The 6,750-nt window shown below is 60.3% G+C and overlaps 2 non-coding genes and 1 pseudogene across 2 annotated transcripts in view; all 3 read right to left on the bottom strand.

Moving 5' to 3' along the window:
• Positions 1-2,709, bottom strand: part of LOC145274671 (large subunit ribosomal RNA) — a 5,725-nt gene extending 3,016 nt beyond the window's left edge. Inside the window, exon 1 of the ribosomal RNA XR_013866874.1 lies at positions 1-2,709. This exon is cut by the window's left edge and continues 3,016 nt beyond it. This is a non-coding gene — a ribosomal RNA (large subunit ribosomal RNA).
• A 593-nt stretch (positions 2,710-3,302) lies between these two features.
• LOC145274675 (5.8S ribosomal RNA) lies at positions 3,303-3,460 on the bottom strand. The gene has a single exon (XR_013866878.1). It is a non-coding gene; the product is annotated as a 5.8S ribosomal RNA (ribosomal RNA).
• Positions 3,461-3,858: 398 nt separating this feature from the next.
• Positions 3,859-6,229, bottom strand: LOC145274669 (small subunit ribosomal RNA; annotated as a pseudogene).
• Between the last annotated feature and the right edge of the window lie 521 nt (positions 6,230-6,750).

Raw genomic sequence — 6,750 nt, 5'->3', positions numbered from 1 at the left:
CACGGAACCCTTCTCCACTTCGGTCTTCGAAGGTCTCGTTCGAATATTTGCTACTACCACCGAGATCTGCACCCGCGGTCGGCTCCACCCGGGCTCGCGCCCTAGGCTTCCGTGCTCGCCGCGGCGCCCTCCTACTCGTCGCGGCATCGTTTCGGCGCGAAAGTTCATCGCTCCTCGCCGCGACGGTCCGGCATCGGTCCGTCGCTCCAGCGCCATCCATTTTCGGGGCCGGTCGATTCGGCAGGTGAGTTGTTACACACTCCTTAGCGGATTCCGACTTCCGTGGCCACCGTCCTGCTGTCTATATCGACCGACACCCTTTCGGGGATCTCATGGGCGTCGCGTTAGGCACCTTAGCCGGACGTTTGGTTCATCCCACAGCGCCAGTTCTGCTTACCAAAAGTGGCCCACTTGGCACTCGCATTCGAGGTGACCAACCGCCCAGCGAAGCGTGCTGGCGGCGGCGGCCGGATGGGTCGGCTCCGTCGTTCGGGAGAGTCGGCCCGTTCCACCCGTTCCGAGTTCGAGAGTAGGTCGAGGCCGTGAACGGCCCCGGGGCCTCCAATCGTTCGCTTTACCGGATGGAATTGCGACGATCGAGCGCCAGCTATCCTGAGGGAAACTTCGGAGGGAACCAGCTACTAGACGGCTCGATTGGTCTTTCGCCCCTACACCCGGTTCCGACGATCGATTTGCACGTCAGAGGCGCTTCGGACTTCCACCAGAGTTTCCTCTGGCTTCATCCCGACCGGGCGTGGATCGCCATCTTTCGGGTCCCTGGTCGCTCGCTACGCCAGAGTCGGCCGAGTCGTACTCGGAAAAAGGGGAAACCGACCCGGGGGTGATGCGCCCGCGCGCAGCGCCTAAACTCGACGACAAAATAGGACTAGTTCAAGCCGCGGGATCTCACCGATGGGCGGAAGGAGGATATGGAAGCTGGCGCCCGGCAATTCCCCTTTTTGGATGATGCGCCGGTCCCCTCTCGGGGAGGAGGGAAAAACAACCGCACGTCAGCCACGAGCCTTCCCTCTCCTATCTCTCTCGGGAAGAGAGAAAAAAGGAAAAGTTGCGGGCACCGCAGCAGCGACGGCGGAAGGCCGAAAACGCCGCGCCGGCGGGATCGGGCACGGCTCGGAGGCGGGTGAGGCGAGGAGAAGACGACGGCACGAGACCGACGACACCCCCCGACGACCCCCGGACGACTTTGCCACGACACCTCTCCCGATCGACGCCCTCCTACACGCTCTCTCGCTTTCGCTTCGCCTTCGGGGTTAGTCAGAGGTGGCCCCTACGACTCGCGAACGGCCAGGACTCCTCGGTCCGTGTTTCAAGACGGGTCGGGTGGGTTGCCGATGCACGTCGCTGACCCGGGGTGGCGGGCGGCTCGAGTAAAAAAGCGTCGCCGAGCGACCTCTCCGGAAACGGAAACGGGCGCGGGCGGGGTTGCCCCCGACAAGAACCCGAAACGTCGGCGAGGTGCGTGACGGCGAGGCCGCGCCAGTCCTATCCCGCCTCTCATCGCGCACGCGCCCGAGACGGTGGGGCGCCTAAGGAGCGACACACAGAGTGCGTCGCCCGCACGCGACTTCCGGCGGGATCAAAACGGACCGGCTCGCCACGTGTAACGGATCGTGTCAGATTTCCTCCGTTCCCGGCAGAAAGGGGCAGTTACGTTCGCGGGCCCGACGGCCGGTGGCCCCCGACTTCACAAGGTGGGAAGACGGGGGTTTTCAGGGTGATGAAACGCCTGCCGCCTACGGAAAAAAACCCGCGTGTTCGACCTGCACGCCGGGAACGGGTCGCGACGACGGACCGGAGGGGAAGTGCGTCCGGTGCCGGCCGCGCGGAGGTCGCGCCGAAGCGCCCGCGCCATGATTACGCCGAGCGATGATGAAGGGGACGGGTGCAGCGGAGTCGCGCGCGGAGGGAGCAGGAGGAAAGAAGAAGCGGCGGCGACGGATGCGGCGGGTTAGGGCCCGGCGGCAGCAGCGATCGAGAGGACGAGTCCCCTCCGTCGCAGCCAACCGACGCAGCCACCTACCGACGCCGCGGTCGTCACCACGTTTCCCTTCCCGCTATCCACGCGGCCCGTCTCCTTCGTCGGCGACGCGGGCACAAAAGCTGGAACCGCGGGGAACGAGTCCCCCGCGGACACGACGAACGACGACCTGTGCCGCGACGGCCTCTCTTTCAAGAACACACATCGAGTTTGGGCTCGAGCCTAGGCAGCACCGGACTGAGTCCCCCCGCGATCGCGGTGAGCGGTCCCACCCGTTTACCCCTGGGCGGTTTCACGTTCTCTTGAACTCTCTCTCCAAAGTTCTTTTCAACTTTCCCTCACGGTACTTGTCGACTATCGGACTCGTCCCGGTATTTAGCCTTGGATGGAGCTTACCACCCGATTTGGGCTGCGTTCCCAAGCAACCCGACTCTCGGATCGAAGGCCGTCGCTCGCCGTCCGCACCGAATGGGCCTGGCACCCGCCGCGGGCGGCCCCGATCGAGGGAACTCCGAACTATGCGAGACGAAAACGAACGGCTGCCTTCGACCCATGCGCCACACGTCCCGAAGCCTTTAACTTGCGACGGGATTCGGCGTTGGGCTTCTCCCGGTTCACTCGCCGTTACTAAGGGAATCCCGGTTGGTTTCTTTTCCTCCGCTTAGCGATATGCTTAAGTTCAGCGGGTCGTCTCGTCCGAGCCGAGGGCGGCGGTTTTTAGTAGAGTGTGGTGTTTGGAGGAGAGGAATCTCGATCGGTACCCTCCGTGTGACGACGGCTGGCCGATATAGCGCCCGTCCGACCGAAAATGAAGAAGCCAACAATTAAAAAAAAGCGTGGGTCCTCCCCATCCGACGTTGCGTTGCCTACGACGCGGCCACCTTTTTACGGTGCGACGGCCGTGCTCGTCGCGCTGCTCGAGGCGTCGCTGAGAGACACCTTCATGAGGCAGAGAGCGAGACGAGCAGGCGGCGCTTACGTCGGCAGTCGGTTAGGTCGGTACTTTTTTTTTGGTCTCCCTTCGGCTGCTTTCGGACAGACTCCTCCTGCTCCTCCTCCACAGTGTTTCTTCACGCGGTCGAAAAGGGAAAAGACTCCGCGGTCTGCCAGCGGGAGACGAAGGAGGAGGCCGGAGAGGGTTTTAAAAAAAAAAAAGACATTGAAAGGAGTCAATTCTTTTTTTATTTTTCTTCCCCCTCGTCACTCGCTCCTGCGACGTCCCGGTTACCACCGTGCCGAGGACCGGGCGGGCACGGGGACGGCAAGATGTCGTTTCGTTAACGGAGAAAGACATGTAACGTTCCGCCTCTCGACCGGACGTGGCCCCGAGACAAGGGATCTCGGGGCCGCAATGTGCGTTCGAGGTGTCGATGTTCACTGAGTCCTGCAATTCGCATCAGTTATCGCGGCTGGCCGCGCTCTTCATCGACGGACGAGCCGAGTGATCCCCCGTCCAGGGTTCAGCACTTGGTTTTTTTATATTAGTTTTTGTTTATATAGATTTAGTAGTGTGCGAGGAGGTCTGTGCGAGGAGGCGTGACGGCATTGCAATGTCGCGAGTAGTTTGTTTTTTTAGCTAGCGGCGGTGGCACAGCGGCTGCAAAAAAACAAAAAAAACGATAAAGCGGCGACAAGGCAAAGAAGAAGCGGCCATCACTTGCGGTGGGCGAAAAAACAAACAGGTGGTAAGACGCGGAAGCAAGCAAGAAGAGCTGGGGCTTTAAAAACCTCCGCGTCACCACAAATCTATCTCTCGCTCCGCCTTTTATAGGTTTGTTTGCGCGCATTCGAGGCGTTGACGCCGACAGACAGAGGAGGTAGGCCGGAAAACAACAAACCAGTCTCGAACGGGAAAACGGTAATGATCCTTCCGCAGGTTCACCTACGGAAACCTTGTTACGACTTTTACTTCCTCTAAACGATCGGGTTCGGTCGTCTTCTCCAGGCATCGAACGCCGAGGCGTAGATGCACGAGTGTCGTGACGGACACGTCGCGCACTGCCCGGCGGCGTCGTCGGCCAGATCCGAGGACCTCACCGGACCGTTCGATCGGTAGTAGCGACGGGCGGTGTGTACAAAGGGCAGGGACGTGATCGACGCGGGCTGTTGACCCGCGCCTACCGGGAATTCCTCGTTCACGGGGTTGGTTACAGGCCCCGATCCCTATCACGGGAGGTGGTTCAGAGGTTTCCCAACCCTCTCGGGCCGGGGCGAAGTCCCCGCTGATACCTCCAGTGTAGCGCGCGTGCGGCCCCGGACATCTAAGGGCATCACAGACCTGTTATCGCTCCGCCTCGTGTGGCTTTCTGCCACCCGTCCCTCTAAGAAGTGCGTGAGAAAACCGACCCGGACCCGAGCGCCACGGAGGACGCCGAGCCCGCCGTAAAAATCACTGACATCGGCGCACTAGTTAGCAGGCCGGAGTCTCGTTCGTTATCGGAATCAACCAGACGGATCGCTCCACCAACTAAGAACGGCCATGCACCACCACCCACCGAATCGAGAAAGAGCTATCGATCTGTCAATCCTACCGGTGTCCGGACCGGGTGAGTTTTCCCGTGTTGAGTCAAATTAAGCCGCAGGCTCCACTCCTGGTGGTGCCCTTCCGTCAATTCCTTTAAGTTTCAGCTTTGCAACCATACTCCCCCCGGAACCGAACTCTGGTTTCCCGCAGGCTACCCGCCGGGTCATGGAAGCGAACGCCGGCGGATCGCCGGTCGGCATCGTTTACGGTCGGAACTACGACGGTATCTGATCGTCTTCGAACCTCCGACTTTCGCTCTTGATCGAGGAAAACGTGCTTGCCACACGCCATCGCTGCAGTTCGTCTTGCGACGATCCAAGAATTTCACCTCTAACGTCGCAATACGAGTGGCCCCGACCGCTCCCTTCGATCATTGCCTCGCCGTAGACGGAGACCGACAGACGTAGACGAGGCCCTCTTCCATCATTCCATGCTTATCGTATGCAAGCTTGAACAGCCCGCTCTGAGCACTCTAATTTTTTCAAAGTGAACGTACCGGCCGCCGCGGACACTCGGTTAAGAGCACCCTTGGAGGAGAAACCGCCGACCGCAACACGCGCGCAGACAAGACACGAAGCAGGGACTCGGAGCGGACCGGGGGGTTCAAAAAAAAAGAGGAACGCGCGGAAAGGGAGAGGGAGAGAAGCGCGGGGGTCAGAGTGCGGGGATGCGAATGAACGCACCCAAACACACACACGTAGCACCCCCCCGTTAGACTACTCCCGGAACCGAACCGACGACCACTTGTTTTTTTTTTCCCGGATCCCGATCACGACCTCCTCGTCCACCTCGCCGGCAGGACCGCGTGGCGGGTATGCTAGCGGTTGACACCGGCGGAAAGGGCCGGGAATGCGAACGGACGACCAAAGTCAACGACGGACGATGGCGCCGCCGCCCCGGGGCCGCTTGCGCGACCACGAACCCGAGTTCGGACTACGAGCTTTTTAACCGCAACAACTTTAATATACGCTACCGGAGCTGGAATTACCGCGGCTGCTGGCACCAGACTTGCCCTCCGGTTGGTCCTCGTTAACGGATTTGAAGTGTACTCATTCCGATCGCGGGGCCTCGACAGAGTCCCGCGTCGTTATTTTTCGTCACTACCTCCCCGTGCCGGGAGTGGGTAATTTGCGCGCCTGCTGCCTTCCTTGGATGTGGTAGCCGTTTCGCATGCTCCCTCTCCGGAATCGAACCCCGATTCCCCGTTACCCGTAGTAACCACGGTAGGCACTTAACCGACCGTCGACAGTTGATAGGGCGGACCCTCGAGAGACCCGTCGCCGGGCGTGAAAGCTCGTGCGATCGACCAGTGAGTTATCCAGAGTCACCAAAGCGGAGCGCGCCGCCCTATGAGCCCCGCCACCGAACGGACCCGCGAGCGGGAACGCCGACGACGGGAGGACGGAATGACGCGCATCGGTCTCAGTCTAATATGTAGCGCCGCGACCCGGAACGGCCGACGCGGGTGCCAGCGCGCGAGGCGTGGCGACGACGGCGCGCCGACCGATCGCGGCCTGTGTCACATGTATTAGCTCTAGAATTGCCACAGTTATCCATCGCCTCCGAGGAGGAATACGGTCCCGAGGATTAGGTCCGGTTCCTGAGCCATTCGCGGTTTCGCCCGTTCTAATGCGTGGCGTGAACTTACACTTGCATGGCTTAAGCTTTGAGACAAGCATATGACTACTGGCAGGATCAACCAGGTATCGTTGGAATTTGGGACTTTGTTTCGACAGAACGACAGACCGACCGACCGACCGACCGACATAAGACAGACAACTACAACGACGGGCACGTGTTTATTTATTTTTCGAGGGGGTTCGCCGTCAGAAGAAGCGCGCTGCCCGCGCTGATGGCCTCTTTTTTGTTTCTCCCCTGACTTGGACCGAGACCGAGACTCAAAGAACGAAAGCGACCAACGTCGACAACAACAACGACAACGGCACCCTTGACAGCGATACATACGACAAACGACAAGCAGCACGACGGCAGTGCACACGGACATCGAGGGTCAAGGTGCAGACTGAACTCGCCGAGGTCGTCGTCATCGTGGTCGCCATCGATTCCGTCTCGTCGTCGTCGTCGTCAACGTCCACGTCACAGCCGGCCGAGAAGAGAGAACAGACGACAGCGTCGACAACAACAACATCGACAACGGCACCCTTGACAGCGATACATACGACAAACGACAAACAGCACGACGGCAGTGCACACGGACATCGGAGGT

Source organism: Euprymna scolopes, unplaced genomic scaffold (assembly GCF_053919585.1).
Source record: "Euprymna scolopes isolate OS-2025 unplaced genomic scaffold, ASM5391958v1 sca391, whole genome shotgun sequence".
Taxonomy (NCBI): Eukaryota; Metazoa; Mollusca; class Cephalopoda; order Sepiida; family Sepiolidae; genus Euprymna; species Euprymna scolopes.
The sequence above is the reverse complement of the archived record's forward strand: the minus strand, read 5'-3'. Positions and strand labels throughout refer to the sequence as shown.